The sequence below is a fragment of the Sinocyclocheilus grahami genome, unplaced genomic scaffold (assembly GCF_001515645.1).
Source record: "Sinocyclocheilus grahami isolate Dianchi unplaced genomic scaffold, SAMN03320097.WGS_v1.1 scaffold36.1, whole genome shotgun sequence".
Lineage (NCBI taxonomy): Eukaryota > Metazoa > Chordata > Actinopteri > Cypriniformes > Cyprinidae > Sinocyclocheilus > Sinocyclocheilus grahami.
Genome location: NW_015505215.1, coordinates 1,331,505 through 1,357,311, shown reverse-complemented (window position 1 = coordinate 1,357,311; position 25,807 = coordinate 1,331,505). Strand labels below are relative to the sequence as shown.

The following is a 25,807-nucleotide window of genomic DNA, read 5'->3' as shown; positions in this document are numbered from 1 at the left end:
AGTGGAGGTGCACCACAATAAAACCCCACCCTTTATTCAATATTCCGTTTCACTTGGAAATACATCACAACACTGAAGTCAGTTGCAACTTCCGGTTCAAAGGTATTTTACTATTGATATTTTTCAAGGTATTGAAGTTAGAAATTCCTGTATCATGACCACTAATTCACGTACTTGGTCAAAAAAGATAAAAGTGGATTTTGTTCAAAGTAGCCATTATCCACATAGATCTTTGATATGAATTAATATTTTTTGGCAACTCATTAAATATCACCGGCTAAAAAGTAACTTGTAACTAGTACTCCGAGTAGTTTTTGAGAGGAGTACTTTGTACTTTTACTTAAGTACTGTTTTGACACCAGTACTTTTACTTGTAATTGAGTATTATTTCAGCAATGTAACAGTACTTGTATTTAAGTACACATTTTCAGTACTCTTTCCACCAAGATTCCCCGATTCGTTCGGTGCATCGGCATAAAAAGTTAACGATGCGATGCATCGGTTTAAAAAGTGTGCATCGGCTACAAGTTGTCATTTATATCGTGATGCATCGTTTGCATCGGTAAAAACCGATTTATTTATATATAATTACTAGTGGATGCGCTATAATTTTATTATTTAGAAAGTAACCTATAATCTGTGACGAATATTTTATATGTAGATTGATTTCTCCTCTCTAAACTGTTTCTCAAGCGCAATCTCTCATCATCACTGCTGCTGTGTGAACACCACGGAGACCCGAGGAAAAACTTTAAAGTCCAAAACATGACTTGAAATAACCTAACAAATCAATCGGGGCTAAAGCGGTTCTATTAACGACAAATTAAATTCACACAATCTCACTAATTTGTGCACACTTATTCTTAAGCAGACCTTAAAAACAGCGAATAGGCTATATCTGTGCTGTTTCAAGTCAAGTCAAGTCTGCTTTATTGTCAATTCTTCCACATGTACAGCACATACACACAGAGAATTGAAATTGCATTACTCTCAGACCCTTGGGTGCATACAGATAACATAAATACAGATTAAATACAAAATACAAAATACAACTATACAAAATACAACTATACAAATATACAAATAAGGTAAAATGTAAAATATATATATATAAAGCACAAGGCATATGGCAGATAGAGTGCAAACCAGTAAAGTAAACAACAGTGCAGATATAGTGATGTAGTGCAAAAAATTATTTGGGATTAATGCATTGGGAAAAATGATTTGGGTTTAATGCATTTAAGACATTGTGTTGTCCTCGGTGCATAACTGACATGTCTCAGGTATATTTTTCATCTGTAAATGTTAGAAAGTGATGCAAACATGTCCATTTTGCTGTCAGGGATGGGCAAAACACGCGAGATCAATGAGCGCTGCTGCACGCATGCGCACTAAACAGACTGAGCACAATCGAATAGGAGAATAGGAGCTCTGAGTAAAATATACATTTTGCAAAAAAATTAGTTTTTGGACATTAAATGTGTCTTTTGTAGAATTGTAGAATTGTACATAAGGGTCAAAAATCACTATAAAGTGCTTTTGGTGTCCTCATCAGAATCACTTAGTCATCATGAGCATAATACAATATAATGAAATTCTGAAATTGTATGATAAATGACCAAACATTTGCACACATATAACTACAACTACAGTCTCTTGAAATGCATTTTTCTCATTTTATACCATTTTCTTTGGATGTGTGTGATTTTGGCATGTCCCTCACGCAGCTCAGCTAACTTCATTGATTGTAAAAAGTGGTTAAATAACACAACATTGAAATAATTTTAAAATATTTTTATTGCCCTCAGCCAGTTGTTAATAAAACAAGTCAGATTGTTCATTTATATTGTATTTTCATAATAATATTAAGCATTTTGCACGTGTCCCTGAAATTGCTGTCCACCCTGTCATGATGTTGTAAATGCCCGTTTAAGAAACCCTCTGATCTACTCCGTGAAATCTCCACCCCCATTTTACCTTTCTTCAGTGGAGGTTAACACATCTGCTGCAAGTACACTAAGTATCTAAACTTATACTTCCTCATTTTCATCATATTGTGTTTGTAGTTGCATGTTGGCAAGCTTAACATGTAGTGGACACCCTGTCATAAAATATTAATTTACATAAAAGTTTTTCAGAAATTCTAAATATATATTTTAAGTAGTACACATTCAGCTTCAACAATGAACCACTTTGCTGACTGAAGGTACACCATGTGTTTATTAAATGCTAACTTTAACCAAAAATGTCCACCCTGTCATCAAGCCTTCCATGACAGGGGGGACATGTGCATAGTTTTTTGCCAAATTCTGATAATGTTTTAACAAAGGCTATTGATTTAACATGTTAAATTGGTGTGATTAATTATGGGGGAAAAAAAGGTTGAATTGATAAATGCATTTAATGCACCCCAGCCCAGAACTGTATGCTATCCTACATTGCATGCAGTTGCTTAGTGATGAACATGATGGAAGGCAACGACTCACTGTGATGTAGCCTATTAGAATGCAGTTAGAACGTGCCTAACATTCAAGATAAGTGGACAAACAATGCCCAAAGCAAAAGTGCCATTTTCCTGAATATCTGCTCGATTGCAAATGTGATATTGACTTTATACAACAGTTCAATAAAAAAAATAATAATAATAAATAAATGAAATGTCTGTTTTCGTTCTATTTGTCCAAAGAAAATAGTTCCAAAAAATCCACAGTGAAACTGTTGTGTATCTCTGAGCAACACAAAGCGGTGTTTCGTTACTGAATGAATCCGTGTTTTTAACAAATCTAGTGAGCAGCTTTAGTTTCATATTTAGAGAATCATTTAATTTTTTTATTAATTTCATAATTTAATATTACATAAAAAAAAAACATTAATACCCATTTAAACCCCATTAATCTCATAGCATTATTTATGCAATTCTAAGTGCAGTGTATATAGTCTGTGGAAATTAATATTATATATATATACACATCTCGTACTCGAGTGATATTGCGTTTATACAACATTTCGACGGAACATGCGTGTAATTAAACAAGAAAAAATTGAGTGCCTAATAAAACCCTCTTTTGTGTGGAACTACTTCCTTCCGCCACGGATTCAAAGCTCAAGTTGACAGTTAAACATGCGACACTTTTAGAATTGGTTTCAAGGGCATGTGCTGCTTCAGTTAGGTTATTAGTGAGAAATAATGAGGTTATAAGAGAGAAACAATGCGGCAAGAGGTGCATCCAAATGAGAGAGAGAGAGAGAGAGAGACCGCAGAGCTAGACGTTTCTTCTTATATTAACTAACGTACTCTACGATTAACTCAGTGAATATATATATAATGATTTCATTTGATTTTGGAACAGCCCCATAGTGTCTTACTATTCTAATTTAAATTATTGATTAAAATGTAAGAATTTGACAAAATATCATGCATATATCTAATAAGGTAAGAAAAAATGGCCTTATAAATGTAAAAATGCCCTTTTAAATTAATTTACAATTTACAATTGGAACAATTGTTGTTCCTGTTGTTTATCTGATGTCCTCTTCACCCATTAATGCATATGTCCACCCTGTCATGCCAAGGTCCAACCTGTCATCTTGTTGTCCACCCTGTCATCTTCATCTTTTATGAAAATTAACAAATTATTTAAACAAGTTAGCAAAACCTTTTCTGTGATTTCTTTATAAAGAAATGAGGGCTAGTTAGTATTCATTGAAAGTTTGACCAGATATCTTTGTGGTTTGATTTTATTTAGAAAAGAAAGTGCAACTTTCGCATATTTGATATGGATACAAATATGTTGCAGTAATTTCAATTTTTCAAAAGACTTTTCCTAGTAAAATGTATTGTTGAGAAAGGGACAAATTATCTTTCTGAAAATCTACATTTTATAATCATTATGTCTTTGTACTTTTACTTAAGTACTGTTTTGACACCAGTACTTTTACTTGTAATTGAGTATTATTTCAGCAATGTAACAGTACTTGTATTTAAGTACACATTTTCAGTACTCTTTCCACCAAGATTCCCCGATTCGTTCGGTGCATCGGCATAAAAAGTTAACGATGCGATGCATCGGTTTAAAAAGTGTGCATCGGCTACAAGTTGTCATTTATATCGTGATGCATCGTTTGCATCGGTAAAAACCGATTTATTTATATATAATTACTAGTGGATGCGCTATAATTTTATTATTTAGAAAGTAACCTATAATCTGTGACGAATATTTTATATGTAGATTGATTTCTCCTCTCTAAACTGTTTCTCAAGCGCAATCTCTCATCATCACTGCTGCTGTGTGAACACCACGGAGACCCGAGGAAAAACTTTAAAGTCCAAAACATGACTTGAAATAACCTAACAAATCAATCGGGGCTAAAGCGGTTCTATTAACGACAAATTAAATTCACACAATCTCACTAATTTGTGCACACTTATTCTTAAGCAGACCTTAAAAACAGCGAATAGGCTATATCTGTGCTGTTTCAAGTCAAGTCAAGTCTGCTTTATTGTCAATTCTTCCACATGTACAGCACATACACACAGAGAATTGAAATTGCATTACTCTCAGACCCTTGGGTGCATACAGATAACATAAATACAGATTAAATACAAAATACAAAATACAACTATACAAAATACAACTATACAAATATACAAATAAGGTAAAATGTAAAATATATATATATAAAGCACAAGGCATATGGCAGATAGAGTGCAAACCAGTAAAGTAAACAACAGTGCAGATATAGTGATGTAGTGCAAAAAATTATTTGGGATTAATGCATTGGGAAAAATGATTTGGGTTTAATGCATTTAAGACATTGTGTTGTCCTCGGTGCATAACTGACATGTCTCAGGTATATTTTTCATCTGTAAATGTTAGAAAGTGATGCAAACATGTCCATTTTGCTGTCAGGGATGGGCAAAACACGCGAGATCAATGAGCGCTGCTGCACGCATGCGCACTAAACAGACTGAGCACAATCGAATAGGAGCGCAATAATTCTGAGTAAAATATACATTTTGCAAAAAAATTAGTTTTTGGACATTAAATGTGTCTTTTGTAGAATTGTATACCTACATATAAGGGTCAAAAATCACTATAAAGTGCTTTTGGTGTCCTCATCAGAATCACTTAGTCATCATGAGCATAATACAATATAATGAAATTCTGAAATTGTATGATAAATGACCAAACATTTGCACACATATAACTACAACTACAGTCTCTTGAAATGCATTTTTCTCATTTTATACCATTTTCTTTGGATGTGTGTGATTTTGGCATGTCCCTCACGCAGCTCAGCTAACTTCATTGATTGTAAAAAGTGGTTAAATAACACAACATTGAAATAATTTTTAAATATTTTTATTGCCCTCAGCCAGTTGTTAATAAAACAAGTCAGATTGTTCGTTTATATTGTATTTTCATAATAATATTAAGCATTTTGCACGTGTCCCTGAAATTGCTGTCCACCCTGTCATGATGTTGTAAATGCCCGTTTAAGAAACCCTCTGATCTACTCCGTGAAATCTCCACCCCCATTTTACCTTTCTTCAGTGGAGGTTAACACATCTGCTGCAAGTACACTAAGTATCTAAACTTATACTTCCTCATTTTCATCATATTGTGTTTGTAGTTGCATGTTGGCAAGCTTAACATGTAGTGGACACCCTGTCATAAAATATTAATTTACATAAAAGTTTTTCAGAAATTCTAAATATATATTTTAAGTAGTACACATTCAGCTTCAACAATGAACCACTTTGCTGACTGAAGGTACACCATGTGTTTATTAAATGCTAACTTTAACCAAAAAATATTTTTATTGCCCTCAGCCAGTTGTTAATAAAACAAGTCAGATTGTTCATTTATATTGTATTTTCATAATAATATTAAGCATTTTGCACGTGTCCCTGAAATTGCTGTCCACCCTGTCATGATGTTGTAAATGCCCGTTTAAGAAACCCTCTGATCTACTCCGTGAAATCTCCACCCCCATTTTACCTTTCTTCAGTGGAGGTTAACACATCTGCTGCAAGTACACTAAGTATCTAAACTTATACTTCCTCATTTTCATCATATTGTGTTTGTAGTTGCATGTTGGCAAGCTTAACATGTAGTGGACACCCTGTCATAAAATATTAATTTACATAAAAGTTTTTCAGAAATTCTAAATATATATTTTAAGTAGTACACATTCAGCTTCAACAATGAACCACTTTGCTGACTGAAGGTACACCATGTGTTTATTAAATGCTAACTTTAACCAAAAATATCCACCAAGCCTTCCATGACAGGGTGGACATGGTACACGACAGGGGGGACATGTGCATGGTTTTTGCCAAATTCTCATAATGTTTTAAAAAGGCTATTGATTTAACATGTTAAATTGGTGTGATTAATTATGGGGGGAAAAAGGTTGAATTGATAAATGCATTTAATGCACCCCATCTCAGAAATGCTATCTTACATTGCATGCAGTTGCTTAGTGATGAACATGATGGAAGGCAACGACTCACTGTGATGTAGCCTATTAGAATGCAGTTAGAATGTGCCTAACATTCAGGATAAGTGGGCAAAAAATACCCAAAGCAAAAGTGGCATTTTCCTGAATATCTGCTCGATTGCAAATGTCAAGTCAAGTCACCTTTATTTATATAGCGCTTTAAACAATACAGATTGTGTCAAAGCAACTGAACAGCATTAATTAGGAAAATAGTGTGTCAATAATGCAAAGTGACAATAATAAACACTCTTTTTTCAGATAAAGGCAGTTCATCATTGAATTCATCATTATCCAGCTCATTTCAGTTTAAATAGTGTCTGTGCAATCAAGTCAACGATATCGCTGGAAATGAAGTGTCCCCAACTAAGCAAGCCAGAGGCGACAGCGGCAAGGAACCAAAACTCCATCGGTGACAGAATAGAGAAAAAACCTTGAGAGAAACCAGGTTCCCATTCAGTCAGTCACGTTTGTAATGACTTGTATCATTTATTTATTAAAAATTAATTTGTAATTATAGGGAATTAATGATTATTAATTTATTCAGGTTTTGCTAGAACTGGGTCTGAAGGTCCCAAATCCACCTGATCAAACCATTCCAAATTTGTTAGTTTTACTTCAAATCAAGGTCGTCCAGCGAGCCAGCGATTCTTGGTATCTTTTAACAAATTTAATATGTGTTTACTTGGCCACAGTCCACACAATGAGGTAATAATTATAATTAGGCTATGAGTTAAGGTAGCAAGCAAGGATCGTTTTGGCATAGTTTAACCTTGAAATTATATGAACCAAGACATTCTTTTTTTTATAAATGAAACATGAATTTTATTGGCTAATCTAGATTACATAAAACCTAACTAAAACATACACACACATACATACAAAAGTTCAAGGAAATTAGTTGACGGAGTTGAATTAAGTTTTCAAAGTCCTAACTCGTTTATACGAGTGGTTTTAAATTCAGCCTAGGAGAACACCAAGCAGAGAATCGGTCTTAATTTTACTGCTTAACTTAATTCTACACCAGGTCAGCTGAGTGGAAGATTTTGTTCGTTACTTGCGTTCTTTGGCTTGACAGCTGAAAGCAGAGGTGATTCAGTCGCTGTATCGGACTTCCTGGATGTCTGTTGAGGGGAATTCCTTCGCTGATTGGCTGTTGCTTTGACGTCGGAATGACGTATGGGTGACGTCCTTTTGGGAAACCCCTCTTGGAGTACTTGGTTGCCGGTTTACTGAAGAGGCTTCAGCAGTCCTGCTAAAAGTCTGAGTTTGAAAGAATTTCAAGTTCTCTGAAGATCGCGAAGTTCTTAGATGGTCTTGCTACTGCGGTGGTATGGCATGGCGCTTGTTCGCGCTCACCAAGGTGCAAGCCAAAACGTCTTGATCGGGTAAAACAAGCAAGCAAGCAACGAATCTGTGTTGCAGTGGGGTTTTGATTTGCGGCGTAAGTCCATCCCACTGGTCGCTGTTCCAATCAGATGGTGGCTGCGGGGTCTGGCCACGCCCTGTGTGGTTTGTTGTTTGGGAGAGTATTTCTGCAAGTTTTAAAGAACTTCTTATAAAACTATCATCACCAAAGGAAAATAATGCTGAATATCAATTATTCATTCACACCAATGTTCTGTGAATACAACCGGCTCTCATCCAAACCCAAACAACAGGTATTTTTGGAGGTTAACACATCTGCTGCAAGTACACTAAGTATCTAAACTTATACTTCCTCATTTTCATCATATTGTGTTTGTAGTTGCATGTTGGCAAGCTTAACATGTAGTGGACACCCTGTCATAAAATATTAATTTACATAAAAGTTTTTCAGAAATTCTAAATATATATTTTAAGTAGTACACATTCAGCTTCAACAATGAACCACTTTGCTGACTGAAGGTACACCATGTGTTTATTAAATGCTAACTTTAACCAAAAATATCCACCAAGCCTTCCATGACAGGGTGGACATGGTACACGACAGGGGGGACATGTGCATGGTTTTTGCCAAATTCTCATAATGTTTTAAAAAGGCTATTGATTTAACATGTTAAATTGGTGTGATTAATTATGGGGGGAAAAAGGTTGAATTGATAAATGCATTTAATGCACCCCATCTCAGAAATGCTATCTTACATTGCATGCAGTTGCTTAGTGATGAACATGATGGAAGGCAACGACTCACTGTGATGTAGCCTATTAGAATGCAGTTAGAATGTGCCTAACATTCAGGATAAGTGGGCAAAAAATACCCAAAGCAAAAGTGGCATTTTCCTGAATATCTGCTCGATTGCAAATGTCAAGTCAAGTCACCTTTATTTATATAGCGCTTTAAACAATACAGATTGTGTCAAAGCAACTGAACAGCATTAATTAGGAAAATAGTGTGTCAATAATGCAAAGTGACAATAATAAACACTCTTTTTTCAGATAAAGGCAGTTCATCATTGAATTCATCATTATCCAGCTCATTTCAGTTTAAATAGTGTCTGTGCAATCAAGTCAACGATATCGCTGGAAATGAAGTGTCCCCAACTAAGCAAGCCAGAGGCGACAGCGGCAAGGAACCAAAACTCCATCGGTGACAGAATAGAGAAAAAACCTTGAGAGAAACCAGGTTCAGTCTGGGGGCCAGTTCTCCTCTGGCCAGACAAAACCAGCAGTTCAATTCCAGGCTGCAGCAAAGTCACATTGTGCAGAGGACTCATCTGGTTCCTGTGGTCTTGTCCTGGTGGTCGTCTGAGACAAGGTCTTTACAGGGGATCTGTATCTGGGTCTCATCTAGTTGTCCTGGTCTCCGCTGTCTTTCAGGGCTATAGAGGTCCTTTCTAGGTGCTGATCCACCATCTGGTCTGTGATAAATGTGATATTGACTTTATACAACAGTTCAATAAACAAAAAAAAATAAATAATAATAATAGTTACATTTTAAACACAATACTGTCAATATTGTCTGTTTTTGTTCTATTTCTCCAAAGAAAATAGTTCCAAAAAATCCACAGTGAAACTGTTGTTCATCTCTGAGCAACACAAAGTGGTGTTTCGTTACTGAATGAATCCGTGTTTTTAACAAATCTAGTGAGTGGCTTTAGTTTCATATTTAGAGTATCATTTAATTTATTACTTTCAAAATGTAATATTACATTTTTAAAATCTCCATTAATACCCATTTTAAACCAATTAATATCATAGCATTATTTATGCAATTCTAAGTGCAGTGTATACAGTCTGTGGAAATAAATATATAAAATTCATTTGATTTAGGAACAGCCCCATAGTGTCTTACTATTCTAATTTAAAATATTGATTAAAATGTAAGAATTTGACAAAGTATCATGCATACATCTAATAAGGTAAGAAAAATGGCCTTATAAATGTAAAAATGCCCCTTTAAATCAATTTACAATTGCAGTGTAGAATATATATTTCTGAAATCATTCTTTATATTACTTAAGGGTTTCTTGTTGTTCCTGTTGTTTATCTGATGTCCTCTTCACCCATTAATGCATTTGTCCACCCGTCATGCCAAGGTCCACCCTGTCATCTTGTTGTCCACCCTGTCATCTTTATCTTTTATGAACATAAACAAATTATTTAAACAAGTAAGCAAAACCTAACCTAACCTAATCACCTGTGTGATTTATTTAAAAGGAATGAGGGCTAGTTAGTATTCATTGAAAGTTTGACCAGATAACCCTGTCATGCCAAGGTCCACCCTGTCATCTTGTTGTCCACCCTGTCATCTTTATCTTTTATGAACATAAACAAATTATTTAAACAAGTAAGCAAAACCTAACCTAACCTAATCACCTGTGTGATTTATTTAAAAGGAATGAGGGCTAGTTAGTATTCATTGAAAGTTTGACCAGATATCTTTGTCGTTTGATTTTATTTAGAAAGGAAAGTGCAACTTTCGCATATTTTATAGGGATACAAATATGTTGCAGTGATTTCAGTTTTTCAAAAGACTTTCCCCACTAAGTAAAATGTATTGTTGAGAAAGGGACGCAATTATCTTTCTGAAAATCTACATTTTATAATCATTATGTAATGAAAATGTATATACTCCACTTTGAATTTGTCCATGACAGGGTGGACATATTTTGTGGTTTACTCGAAAATTGTCTGCTTGCAGTTATTTTATAAAAAGTGCAGGAGCTTGACCAATATGCATTTCTAACAGCCTACAGTCTCCTTAATACAACAAATATAAAGTTTAATAGAAAATCTCATATTTTTATTTTGGAAATTGTGAAGTTTCAAAGGCACTTTATAGTGATATTGACCCATAAAGTGTATTTTTATGATAGCAGTAACTGTAACGGGACTATTGTAATGGGTAAATCATGTAAGCTAGTAGGCTACAGTACTAGTTACTAAGCTCAAATTAGTTAATGTGTGTTTCTTATAGTAGTTAAAATGTAGTCATTTTCTTTATTATTTTCATTTTTAATTCAGTGATTTTAACTTTTAATTTAGTTATTTTAATGCTTGACCAATATGCATTTCTAACAGCCTACAGTCTCCTTAATACAACAAATATAAAGTTTAATAGAAAATCTCATATTTTTATTTTGGAAATTGTGAAGTTTCAAAGGCATTTTATAGTGATATTGACCCATAAAGTGTATTTTTATGATAGCAGTAACTGTAACGGGACTATTGTAATGGGTAAATCATGTAAGCTAGTAGGCTACAGTACTAGTTACTAAGCTCAAATGAGTTAATGTGTGTTTCTTATAGTAGTTAAAATGTAGTCATTTTCTTTATTATTTTCATTTTTAATTCAGTGATTTTAACTTTTAATTTAGTTATTTTAATGTTTTAAAGAGCAATTTTAGATTGTAATGTTCTAATGTTCTGCTATCTGTTCTGCAAACTATAAAAGGTGCAGCTGTAATAAAACCAGAGAGAAAGGCTGCATGGCTAGAAACTGTAAAAAAAAAAAGAGTCAAATAATAGTATGCGAGACAGTAATATCATTATGTTCCTTTTGGTTATTAGAGGAGCTTAGCTTAGTCTGACAGTTAGCCTGCTTTAGACCAGGTTAGTTTCGCAGCATAAGTTGCCACAGTGACTAAGCTTGATCTAGGCCTATGTTAAATTTGCTTAATGGAACCAAATAATTTGACAATGAGTCAGACTAACTGAAATAAGCCTGGCTTATTTGGTTAACTTGTTTTATGAAACAGGCCTCGAGGCATTAAAAGTGATCATATTTTCTCCATTGCATCATATTGCATCGAATCGCATTGTGTTGAATCAAATCGCACTGCATCGTAATAGTGGTGAATCGTATCGCATCGGTAGCTGCTTCATATGTATCTTTAATGTATCGTATCGTTGGCTATGCATCGAGATGCGTATCGTATTGGCCTGAGTCATGAGATGCACATCCCTAGTATATGTATATATATATATATATATATATATATGTGTGTGTGTGTGTGTGTGTGTGTGTGTGTGTTCTTAAGAGGGTCCCTTAACTACTATTTAATTCTTCCTTAACTATTTTTTAATTGTATTATTCCAACACTGATTTACGGTGTTATTTATTGATTTAGATCAGCTGAATATGACTTGAGTGATCAAAGTGTTTTTGTTTTTTTTGTCTGCAGTCTGTGTTAGTCCCAACAGTAGAGATGGTTAGACTGCAGTATTTCATGAGCATGTTATTGGAGACATCTCAGCCTCTTATGTTGGTCGGTGGAGCAGGCACTGGGAAATCTGCTCTGGTCAGGAAACTTCTGGAAACACTACCGGAGAACTTTATAACCACAAAAGTTCCCCTTCACTTTCATACCACTGCATCCATTCTGCAAAGTGAGTGTGACTCTGCATTCCTTCACATTTTTCTAAAAGTGCTTCAAATGTGTAGAACAGCACCTCCTTGTGGTCTATATGCAGTGATTCCACCCAAGAATACCTCAGCGTGTACTTGAATAGATGTTGAGTAAATGATTGCTTTATTAAACCTAAAACAAAACAAAAAATTTTTAGTAGATCTGAACAGTCTACGTCATTGCCAACAATAATTTTAGACAAAAAAAAAACTTTTAAAGAAAAAACATAAAAATACAAATCTGCTCTTATGGTAGGAATATTTCAAATGTATCCCAGAAGTTAGTAACACTGTGCAGCATGTGACTGGTTTCAAAAGTTAACAATGAAAGACATACACAACACTCATTATGTCTCCTGTATGAATCCAACATTGGAGAGTTTTACAATTAACCCCAGACTGCAGGTATTTGAATTTCTTTTGTAGGAGATTCTTTATTGCACATTTACCAGTGTTGTGCAGCATTCAGGACTGAATATAAACCTGTTATCATACGCGCCATATATTTGGCATTTGCAAATATTATTAATAATCATTAATCGGTTTTAGTAGATCTGAACAGTCTACGTCATTGCCAACAATAATTTTAGACAAAAAAAAAAACTTTTAAAGAAAAAACATAAAAATACAAATCTGCTCTTATGGTAGGAATATTTCAAATGTATCCCAGAAGTTAGTAACACTGTGCAGCATGTGACTGGTTTCAAAAGTTAACAATGAAAGACATACACAACACTCATTATGTCTCCTGTATGAATCCAACATTGGAGAGTTTTACAATTAACCCCAGACTGCAGGTATTTGAATTTCTTTTGTAGGAGATTCTTTATTGCACATTTACCAGTGTTGTGCAGCATTCAGGACTGAATATAAACCTGTTATCATACGCGCCATATATTTGGCATTTGCAAATATTATTAATAATCATTAATCGTCAGTTTCTATACCATATATAGAAATGTGTATTAAATATGTATTTGTGATATATACAAAAAAACACTATAATCAATCAATCAATAAATGAATGACCTATTATGTAATAAATAATGCAATATATTATGTCAATATTGATATTTAATTAATAAACATAAAATATCATGGACAGTTTATGGTGCTGTATTTTTCACAGTTTTGAACATATAATTTCATATATTAACATACAAGTTAATATATTACATTTAAAGTACTTCTATTAATTTTTTGTATTAATATATTAAACAGGAATTTTACATATTGGGGGAAAACAGGCATAATTAGTCAACAGTTTATGTTACAGAACTGTGTTGGAATAATGCAAATTAAAAAATTAGTAATTTTCTCTTTTCATTGTAATTCAGCATCTCCTGTGGGTTGTGACCAATTAAATTCAAACTAATGAATTCAAAAGGAAGCCATTTTTAAATTCTGAACTCTGATTGTTTCATACATAATGCAGTGATTTAAAAAATGCTGAATTATATTAAAAGATATCGTGGTAAAAAAAAAAGGTGTACTAACTTTTTATCTTTTTTTTATTTGTTTATTGTGTATTGTATAATATATTAAAAAATTGTGTTTGAGAGACATTACTGACAAATCTTCAGAGGCATTTCACAGTGTTAGCAGTCAGCACACCCAGCTGTGAGACCCTCAGCTCCATCTTTGGCACTGTCCTGAGCTTCCAGCTGCAGAGTTTGCCATTTAGCCCAGCTGTGGTGAGGAGTGCTCCAGCTGTGGTGAAAGCAGCTGTAGTCCTCCATGACAGGGTGCTCCGGCACTTCCTCCCCACCTCCACAAAGTTTTACTATCTCTTCAACCTGTGGGATCTCTCTCGGCTGTTCCAGGTAAGCATTCCCTCTGTGCTCAGTAATTTAAACTGTAAATATGTTGAATTAGCCAGCACTTTGTACCTGTGTTTGTATGTGCATCTAGGGTCTCCTGTTCTCCAGGCCAGAGTATATTAGACAGGGTACAGATCTGGTTCGACTTTGGGTCCATGAATCCAGAAGAGTATATTCAGATCGCTTTTCTGAACCATCCGACCTTCAGCTCTTCCATAAGCTGCAGGCGGACATTGCACGACAGGCCTCCAAGGTAAACCAGCAAAACAAGGCATTGTTTACTGCTGTTAAAGCCTTCAGTTCAGACACACACACACACACACACACACACAAAGAAGATACCATATTATTTTATATTTATTATTTTCTTTTCTTTGTTTTCTGTATCATGACAAATTCTGCACAATGGAATAAGAAATACACCAAAGCAATTTTTATAAATATAATAAAAAAACAATATTTGTTATAAATGATAGTTGAAATAAATAATTAAATTAATTAAAGGTTTCATTGTAATTAAAGTAACAAGTAAAACAAACAAATAAATTAAAAAGATAGTCCCACTCTTTTGTTAAAAATTTTAATTAGATTAGATTAGAAATATACCAAACAATTATATAAATATAATAAATACAATAAATAAGTAATTGTAATTACTACTGTACAAATTATAATATAAATATATATATATATATATATATATCTACAAGTAATAAACCAATCAATCAATTAATGACAATAAAAAATAAATAAATAACACACATACACACACACATATACATATATAAGTAATTAAATAAATAATAAAATCAAAAACTGTCCCGATTGCTGCTACAATTTTCATTAGTAAAACTCCAGAGTCTCCATTATCTGGTTTAAATATATAAGTTAAATACTATTGTTGCTTAAAATTTAGTTGCCTTCTGTGTGTCTCTTTAAGGAAATGGAGGAAGTGTGGGCTCTGCAGAACCTTACTATATGCCCGTAGCTGGATGGGAGCATCTCAGCTGTATCCTCAATGAGGCTTTGGACAGCTACAACGAGCTCCACTCTGCCATGAACCTGGTGCTGTTCCAGGAAGCCATGCAGCATCTGTGAGTGCTACGTCTGCAGTATGTGCTTTAGTGAACACGGATTTAACTGTAATTACACACACATGATTTTGTTGACTGGTTTCTGCAGGTGTCGGATCAGTCGCATCCTGGCATGTCCTAGAGGCCATGCCCTGCTCGTAGGTGTGGGGAGCAGTGGCAAACAAAGCCTGACCCGCCTTGCCGCCCACCTCTCCAACATGGATGTATTCCAGCCCACCCTCAGCAAGGGATACAATGTACAGGACCTGAAGGTAACCATGTCCTCAGAGTTCACACCAATAGACTCTAGCCGCACAATACAATCAATGGCGTGCAATATGAAAATGAGAAAACCACATACAGCAGAAACCACAACAGATGTGACTATGATATTGTGCCAAACCATCGTAACCCACATCAGCTGCCCAAATCATAGTACCCATCACTGCTGTCAGGTGAGGATAAATCTAATATGGCATTGATTCATTACCAGAGATCAAGGTTTCTTTTAGACAACACTTTCCCTAATCAATACCCCATCCGGCTCCATCGATCTCATTTAGTCCTGCCCGGATGCAATGGGGAGTAATTGCCAGATCCTATTAAAGAACCAAGGCAAATATTTCAATGCCCTATTGATGAGGCTGTTGCTATCATTTCATTTATCAGTGTGTGGTAAATCTGAGGCCAGTTGGCTGAGCTGCATTGATCTCTATACACTCAACACTCACTGTTTGATGCCCTCTACACATAATCATTAAAAGACACTTCATCTTGGTCTCATCTTGTTTCTATGCATGTATGTAAATATGCAGTATTGCATATTGGACCTAAAAATGTTGAACAACTTTCTCTTACCTTTTGTTTAAGGTCACATTTGGCTGGCCACACACTTGAAAATTTTAAAGCCGATTTTAAGCCCAATTTGCACTCCCGAACAATCAAGGGGGCGTGGCCTGATTTGATTCGATTGTCCAAAAAATCTTCTATTGTGTGGTGTCATTGCGATTATTTAACTGCTCCCGATCGAGAAGGAGTGTCCCCGAACTCAAATCTTAAATATCAAACACCTACTGGATGATGTGTGCTTCTATAGCTGAAACTTGGCATCTACAAACATGCCAAGAAAGTAGAGTACTGAGAAAGAACATCACCCATATTGTTTTTCTATTTTGTTTTTCACTGTACAACAGAATCATCTAGTGTGCGCGTTCAGAGGATTATAAGATTTCAGCTATATTTTGCGTTCCTTAGTCTATTGTCAATATTGTAGCAATTTATATAGCACAGCTCACAGAAAAGTCGTTTTCAGACCAAGCAGCTTTGTGTTAGTCATGTGACCAACTTGAACCTGTTGCAAAATGATAAAAAATTATAAAAACATTCATAGCCAATCAGGATCCACCAACTTTAGAGCTTGAGCATTTAAAGTGGCAGAATTTTTATTATTTTGGATTTTTACAGTCCTATCAATTTATCTGCTTTTGTACTGGTTTCGACATATTGATTTTGAAGATTTTCTTTGTCATTATTTAAGAGAAAAAAATCGAAAGGTGACAGGAAATGATTGGAAGAGGAGGGTAAAATGGGATCGGAATATGGGTGCGGACCGGATTCAAACTCAAATCTCCCATATGAACACCATAACTCAGTGTATCTGAATATTTTAACTGCTAAGCCAAGGCTTAAACTGATTTTGGAGTTTTGTTGTCCTCTTCCATATTGTAAGTGTGCTCAACTATCTGTCATAAATTTTTCAGGCGGATTTGGCCGGACTGTACTTGAAGACGGGGGTGAAAAGCATACCCACAATCCTGCTCCTCACGGACGCACAGATCCCAGAGGACCATTTCCTCGTCATCATCAGCACCCTGATCTCGTCAGGTCAGACCCTCCTGCACACGCACACATTCATACATGCCACAGGGGGGCTCATTGTGTGTTGGTCTGATGAATGGGAAACATATGTAAATGGAGCGGGGCCAGTGAAGTAGATTAAGGGTGACTGGAACAGACCTGCATGTCATTGGATCAAGACCCTCAGAGCACAGATGGTGGCTCTCATCTGTCACTGATGTCAAGCGCAGAGGTCGGAGACCCACTTAGTGCTTGAACCAGAATAAAGCATCAGAGTTAACAAATGTAACATAATTTAACTGATGCATGTGTAATTGCTAATGCTTAAATGCACCAGAGAGAGTTTATTCCTGAATAGCATTTATTTGTGTAACTTTCATAACACAAAACTTTCATAAAACAAAATAGAACTTACATATATTTGAATTATTTCAGTGGCAGTAAACTTTCCCTAAACTGCCAATGTTCGGCCAAACAGATGCTCCAAACATTGGTGGAGCCAGAGTTATGTCAGGTCACTCAAACAGGGAGATTATAACTAGAGCTCGACCGATATATTGTTTTGCTGATATTATCGGCCGATATGAGCCAGTCGCCAATATATCGGTATCGGTGAATATGCCGCCGATATGAAATATTTTTACAGAACATACAGCGCAGATTAAATGCTTCTGAATGGTGTAATTACTTAGTTTGTCCAGCACAGCGTGCTACTTCAAATAAATTATCCGCCTGCCACCCACCCGCACCTATATTTGATCGTCACATTACAATGATTCTAATTCTTAGTTTTGCATGATGATATGACGAATGGATGGTTCATTTTTAACAGTAATCTCAGTGACGTTAGAGCTGATCTGTGCATCACGGCACGCATCTGCGGCGCATTACGGCTCCACGGCCACCGGAGCTGATCGCGGCCACTCAATCATTGCTGGTGTTTATACCGGCTGCGCCACGGCCCAGAACTCACATCACATTTCCTACATCGGTTTCTACACCGGACACGAGCGGCGTGGCGCAACAAAATACAATAGAACCCATTATAATCAGTGATGTTATCTACACTAGATGCGGCGTGATGCGACATGTCTAATCCTGACAGTTTGCTGGTGTTTATACCGGCTGCGCCACGGCCCAGAACTCACATCACATTTCCTACATCGGTTTCTACACCGGACACGAGCGGCGTGGCGCAACAAAATACAATAGAACCCATTATAATCAGTGATGTTATCTACACTAGATGCGGCGTGATGCGACATGTCTAATCCTGACAGTAAACTGATGCCTCGTTCTATTTATGACGTACTGACAGAAAGTTCAAATGATTTTCAACGGTCGCTTTGTCGCGTCCTGTTGCGACACAGACACGGTGTGTCAGCACAGACTCAGTAACATAGCAGATTGAAAAGTTAGTATGTGTCTGTAGTCCAATAGACGGCAGTACGGTGGTGGCTTGAGTCTGTTGAATGGTGATTTAACGCTACGTTGTCACCTAGTTGGAGAGACTCAATGCTAAAGTAAATAAACAATGTCCCCGTCTTTTACTTTCACTATGAGCTTACAATCGTTTGCTACATTAGTAGGGCCCTGTGATTTCTGCGATGCAGAAAACATGAACGTAATCGCGGAATCCAGTCATAAATACGGAATTTACTGTATAATGCGGAATTTCATGAAATTTGTCATATTTTTGATGAATAAATAAAAAATAGGTCAGTACACTTAAATCAAATCGCGATATAGACTAGTGTCTGTGAATATTAAAATGCAAAAAGACTTATTTAAATACGAATCCTCATGTTCTGTATGTTCATTCGATTACCAGAAAATACACAACACAGAATGTGTGAAAAAATATTATTCATTATTTTTTTTTAAATTCATTTTAGATGTTTACATTTGGAAAAGCTGTGCTTCCTGCATAAACCTCCCCCTGTTGGTTTGGCAGAAGCTTGCTTGTCCTACACAGTTACATTTTTTATTTTATTTTATTTTATTTTTTTTTGGTTAACAACTGTTTATTGAATTTTCTTCTGGGAATAGTAATATAAAACAAACAGCAACTGTGCAAATTTAGAACCCACCCCAAACCATCCCAACCCCAGTAGACTTAAAAAATTAAAATAATAATAATAATAATAAAATAAAAATATGTATATATATATATATATAAAAAAGAAATAAATAGTAATAATAAAAATAAATTAATAATAATAGATAAATAAATAGCAATAAAATAATTTTACAAAGATTTTAGAAAAGCTGACACAACATTAAAAGCTGAATGCCATAAATGTACAGTTTTCACATTAGATCCATGTATATGAGAAGTTGAGAGTTCCATCGAGATAATGTCCAACAAATACACAGTCCAGGTTCGTCTGTCCATTCTGTGAGGAGGATTCCAACGATTGACTAGCAATTTATTGTTTATTTTCTTAATTCAAGTTATATATTTTTGTTCTATATGTGTTTTTTAAGTTATTTATAATAAGTGAACTTTACTGTTAAGTGCACTGATGTCAAACTCATTTTGAATAATAAAGTTTATTGTTAAATTGTTAAATACCCTGCCTCCATTACATAGGCCTATGTTTGTCACATCATTATAAGTGTTTGATCACCACATTTGAGTTATCATTGCAAAAAATGTGTTTATGTGTATATATTCTGTTTATGTATATACTGTATTCTATATACAGTACCAGTCATAAGTTTGGACACACGAATGTGAAGTGTGTCCAAACTTTTGACTATACTGTACTATAAGATAGCCTACAAATAAAGAATATCGGCCGATATATCGATATCTTTCTTTTTTACTCCTTAATATCGGTATCGGCAACGGCCCCCAAAAAACCCATATCGGTCGGGCTAGATTTACGTTAATATAGCTTTAAGTAATTTACATATTTAATTACTTCTGAAAATGTTTTATTCACTATGTTATTAATGAATGACTTGGACCACATTTTATAGTGATTTCTTAGTGTTCTTTATATACTATAATAGTTGTATTAATATTTTGAATCATGTTTTGTTTTGATATTTTCAGTTTTCATTTTAATTTTTTGTAGTTTTGTTATGTGCTTTTTCATTTATGCAATTAATGAAAATGACAGACTTCTCTCTGGTGACATATGCCAGACTTCTTCAATCATTTATTTCGCATTCATCTGCCTCCACTTGCATCACAGTGCATGATCTGAAGATCCAATCAACAACCAAGTCCCGGCTCTACATTTTCTCTTTCTCAATAATCCATTACACTCGGCTTTGTCACAATAAGGAAGAAATTCCATATATCTGTTCATTGCAATTACTTATTTGTGGCATTTTTTGCATAAATACGACTGTATCTAGATTAAAATCTTACCTAGCTAGTATATAACATTAGCTAGTATCTAAATGTTACTTGCTCAATATAAAGCTTTGTAAATACATAAATACATGTGACCCCTGTTTAAGTAAAAGTAATGTTATTGGTGGTCTAACCCTAGGTGAGATCCCTGATCTGTTGAGTGAAGAGGAGGTGGATGGTGTTAGAAAAGCTGTGAGGAGTGAGGTGCGGGAACTGGGTCTGCTGGACAACAATGAGAACTGCTGGAGCTATTTTATGAATCGAGTGTGACAGCAACTCAAGGTCTTGCAGCAATGATTGTTTTTAGTATAGGCTGCAGTTACTATATATCTTGATTGGATCAGTGTCTACAGTGTGTGTGTACTGTATGTGTGTGTAGGTCGTGCTCTGCATGTTTCCAGTAGGTAATAGTCTGCGTCTACGTGCCCAGCATTTACCGGCTCTGCTGAACTGCACCACTCTGGACTGGTTCCAGGAATGGCCCCTGGAGGCCCTCCAGTCTGTCAGCTTAAAGTTCCTGCAGGACATCCCGAGTGTTCAGGTAAGCCTGAGCTTCAGTCAGCCAGTTGAAGTAACATCATTAGCGTTCCTGAAGCCATGGGATATCCTAAAGCCGGGTGTTATAATAAGTTTAGTTCTTATATTTTTGTTAGTTATTTAATGCCATATTGATTTATAGTTTACAGGAAGTGGTTTGAATTCATTTCTTTCGATAGGCTTAGCAAAAACAGGTTTCATTTTTCATCTCACACAAAAACCAAAAGGCTAAAAGATACCAATTGTTTTGATGAGTTTTCTCTCCTCACATTTACATGTGCACCAGATTCCTCATCATTAGCTCGACTCTGAAGTGAAGACAAATGGCTGATCACATGCACAGTGAGCTCAATGACATACGCAGTTTCTCTCTGTATTGTTGTTTTCCCTGCACCAGTGGAACGATCACTAAGCACGATCATTTATGCTAATAAAGCAACCGTGATTAATACACACAGACTGACCCTCAAAAAAGCCACAGCTGTTTCAGCCAGACTGTGTGCGTGTGCTGAGAGTTTGTGCGGGGATGTGGGAGTGTGCGTGTGTGTGTTGACTCGTGACCAGCTGTGGGTTTGTTTTCTCTTTGTGTGTTTCACTCAGTTGTTGGACTATAATACTGGAGTATTTAATGTGGGGCTGTCAGTCAATTAAAATATGTAATCACAATTAATCTCATAATGCTCATAGATGACACATTCAGTTGTTTTTTAAGGAAAGTACAATAAATTATAGGCCTTTGTGTAACTAAGGAATTTGAGTGGATGAGAAGAAAATAGTGCTGAAAAAAGTAATAATTTAGTATATAATCACTTGCTTTTTTAACACATTAACTTTGGCCACCCTTTTGAATTACTACTCCAAAACTTTCAAAAGTATGTATATTGGAAGAAACAGTTCTTAAAGCCATTCTAACTATTTTCATATTTTTAATGACTATTTATGCTATGTCTTTTATGCATTTGCTCTTGGATTAGATGTATGATCAGATCCCACCTTTGTTCTACATTTGTTTTTAATCTTAATGTGTTTATAAGTGTAAAAAGCAGAACAGCAGAAAAAAATGACTTTACTTCTGACACAGGTAACCATGATCTGAGTTTAAGAGATTGATGGATTATTTACATGCATTTAATGCAATACGTTGTTTATCAAATAGCATTATGTCAGATCTTCATTTATAACCGTCTTTTTTTTTTTTTTTGCCAGCCAGTTACATGTACGTTTTATTGCTTTTCAGTGAATTATGATCGGTGTTCTTGCATCTTTTAAAATGCATTTGCCTTTGCGGGAATTGATCTTTATCAGTCTGATAAATGAGTCAGTCATCAGACAGCAGTGTACATCATAAATAACCAATAAACAAAGCACAACGTGCAGTCTCAGAAAGTTAGAAGCCATGTGACATAAACACTTGTTCTGTTTTATACAGAGTGTCACCAACCTCTGCCATTATTTTCCCAGCCCTCTACCAGCTTAATCTTCCCCCTGGCCCCCTGCACTTAAATTTCACATTGAGTAAGTCCAGAAGCCGGCAAAAGGCATACAAACTTGGAGATGAATTCAGGATTTATGAAGAGGATATTTCAGGGCCCATGACAGCCGAGGATGTTAAAGAGCATTTAATCCGTACAGGTCCCTCTCTTACCCTCTCTCCTCGTTCTTACTCTCGTCTTTACAGCCGGCCATTCGGGAATCCATCAGTCTTTTCATGGCCCACACTCACGCGAGCATCAAGCAGGTTAGCGAGTGTTACTGCCGCAATGAGACGAGGCACAACTACAGCACACCCAAGAGCTTCCTGGAGCAGCTGAGACTTTACGAGAGTCTGCTGGGAAAGAGAGAGAGGGAACTAAATCTGAGACAGGCAAGCTTCAGTCTGGCCTTCAGAAACTCAAGACGACTGCCTCTCTCAGGTGTGTAGAGCTCGTCGGCACCACAGAGTTTGTAGCCGGCCAGTGTACAGTAGGCTCCTCAAGGCTGGAGTCGTGGAATTGCGAAGGAATGCAGTTACTGCTAGTTAATATGCCCAAGATCACTCACCGAAGGCTAAGGGACTCATAAACCTTGAGTCTGATAGAGTGATGATTGCTTGCCTTTGTGATATAGGGTTTAGTATTCAAATGTTGCAGATTTTTATCTGGTAATGGGATCTAGATTAAAAAAAAAATCAAGTTGCTTTTACAACTTTCAGCAAGTCGTAAAAAGCTGTTTGTGAGGTCTTGGCGAACTTTGATCATGAGATTAAATTTGATCATTAAATTTTGTGTTTAATGAAAGTGCTCTAAAAGAAATTTGTGAAATTTTACCTTCAAAAGTTTGAGACACATTAAAAAAAAGTAAAAATGCAGTTTCCTGTTTGTAAGTTCACATTTTTAACCAAAAAGTTATGTTGGTAATATCATTTGAAATTTTAAAAAAAAATGGAATTTGAAAACGTGAACATTTTCAATTAGAAAAATAAGGATTTTAATCAGTGGTCTCACACTTTTGGACCCCACTATATGTTTTGTGTTGTTTTATGTTGTAAATACACTAACATACAAAAGTTTGGATACAGTGGAGAATTTATAAATACTTGATTTTTTCAGAAATTTTGTTAATCTTCATCGCTCAAAATTTCAAGGAATATTAGCTGCAGGTATACCACTGTTCTACTAACATGTTTGACAAAATAACCAAGGCATTTCAACAAAAACATTTTTTTGTTTGTTTGTGGAAAACAGTGATCAAAATGAGAAAACAGGAACCACTGTAGCAAAAAAGAAGATTACAACTGCAATCTTGCAGTGTGACAGGGACATTGTCTTGCATGAAAATTGCAGGCTGATTGGGAGATGCTTGGAGGGAAGGTACCTCATGTTTTTGAAGGAGGTTCAGATAAATATTTGGATTCACCCACACCCTGCCATGTAACTGTATAAGAGACCCAACTCCTGCTGCAGAAAACATCCCCCAAACCATGACACTTCCTCCTCCACCTTTCACTGACTTCTTTACGCACTCAGGCTTCAGTATTTCCCCAGTTTGATGCCAAACAAAATGTTTGGCATCAGACCCAAATAAATTAAACTTGCTTTCATCACTAAAGTGAACTTTGGACCAGTTCTCCTCTCTCCACACAACATGCTTCTCAGCAAAGGTGAGCCTATCCTTTTGATTCTTTCTGCTGATGAGAGGCTTGGTCACTGCAGAGTGCGCTTTCAGTCCCACTTCTCTTAAACATGTTGAGACGGATCCTTATCCTGTTTAGCGCTGAACTGGCGAGCAATTCCAGCTGCAGTGTTGAACCGATTCCCCATTGAGAGTCTCCACATTATCCTGTCTTCTCTTGCATTTGTTTTACGTGGACGACCGGCTTGAATGTATTAGTGTCATTGTAAACCAGAAATATTTGAGAAATCAGACTTGGAATGCAATGGCTGAAAGGGTCATCCCTTTGGCCTTCATCTGGACAACCTGCTGTTGCAGGGTTTCAGTCACCTTAAAGCGGCCTGCCATCTTGCAATCTCAGTGAAAATTTGAGGAACGCTGCCAGTTAAATAGGGTTTGTCATATAATTAAATTGTCATATAAATCATATAAATAACTTTGAGGTATCTGTAAGTGTTCTCTAATTTTGAGCAGAGTTTGTTTTCAAATATCTCATTTAAGTTTTTTTATACTGTGCTTCAGAATACTATTCATTTATGAAATATGCTTTAAAAACTGCCCTGCTACTCCTGTTAGGATAACTTCAAATAAGACTAAGCAGTGACCTTGAAATTTAGGAAATTGCAGGTTGTTTTCTAATTTTGATCTCCACTGTAGATAGCAGAGGTGGGGGACTCGAATCACATGACTTGACTCGAGTCAGGTTTAAGTCGCAAATTTTATGACTTGAGACTTGCTTGACAAATATTCATAAAAGACTTGACTTGACTTTGACTTGATATTCATGACTTGAGATTTGACTCGGACTTGAGTTAAATGACTCGAAATAACTTGTCTTTTGTTTAATAAATATTTGTTTGTTTTGAACGCACCGCAACCTAACCAAGTGACGCAGCAGGCAAGCAAAGACCTTGAAACTTAGGAAACTGTAGGTTGTTCTCTAATTTTGAGCTCCACTGTGTGTGTGTGTGTGTGTGTGTGTGTGTGTGTGTGTGTATATATATATATATAGTTTATGCTCTAAAATACACAGTAAAAACAGATATTTTTTTATAATTTATTTCTGTGATAACAAAGCTTCAGCATCATTACTCTACACTCTAAAAAATGCTGAGTTAAATACAACCCAGTGCAGGGTAAAATAGGGACAAACCCAGCAATTGGGTTATTTTGACCCAGCGGTTGGGTTAAATGTTTAACCCAACCTTCTGGGTAGTAACCCAACCGCTGGGTCAAAACAACCCAATTGCTGGGTTTGTCCCTATTTTACCCAGCACTGGGTTGTATTTAACCCAGCATTTTTTAGAGTGTAGTCTTCAGTGTCACATGATCCTACAGAAATCATTTTAATATGCTGATTTGGTGTTCAAGGATCATTTTTTATTATTAAAAATAAAAATAATTGTTCTGCTTAATATTTTTGTGGAAACACAAGGAATCTTTTTCAGTAATCTGATCAATTTAACAGCATTCATTTGAAATAGAAATCTTGTGAAACATTATAAAAGTCTTTACTGTCACAATTGATCAAATGAATTAAAGGGGTCATATGATGCTTTTTTAAAGATCATTATTTGGTGTAACAGAATATGTTGACATGCTTTAATGTTCAAAAAACACATTATTTTTCAAATACTGTACATTATTGTAGGTCCTCTATGCCCCGCCTCTC

General features: G+C 35.7%; 1 pseudogene; it reads left to right on the top strand.

Annotated features, from left to right (window-relative positions):
- Nucleotides 1-25,807, top strand: part of LOC107581620 (dynein heavy chain 11, axonemal-like) — a 142,975-nt pseudogene that overhangs the window by 92,522 nt on the left and 24,646 nt on the right.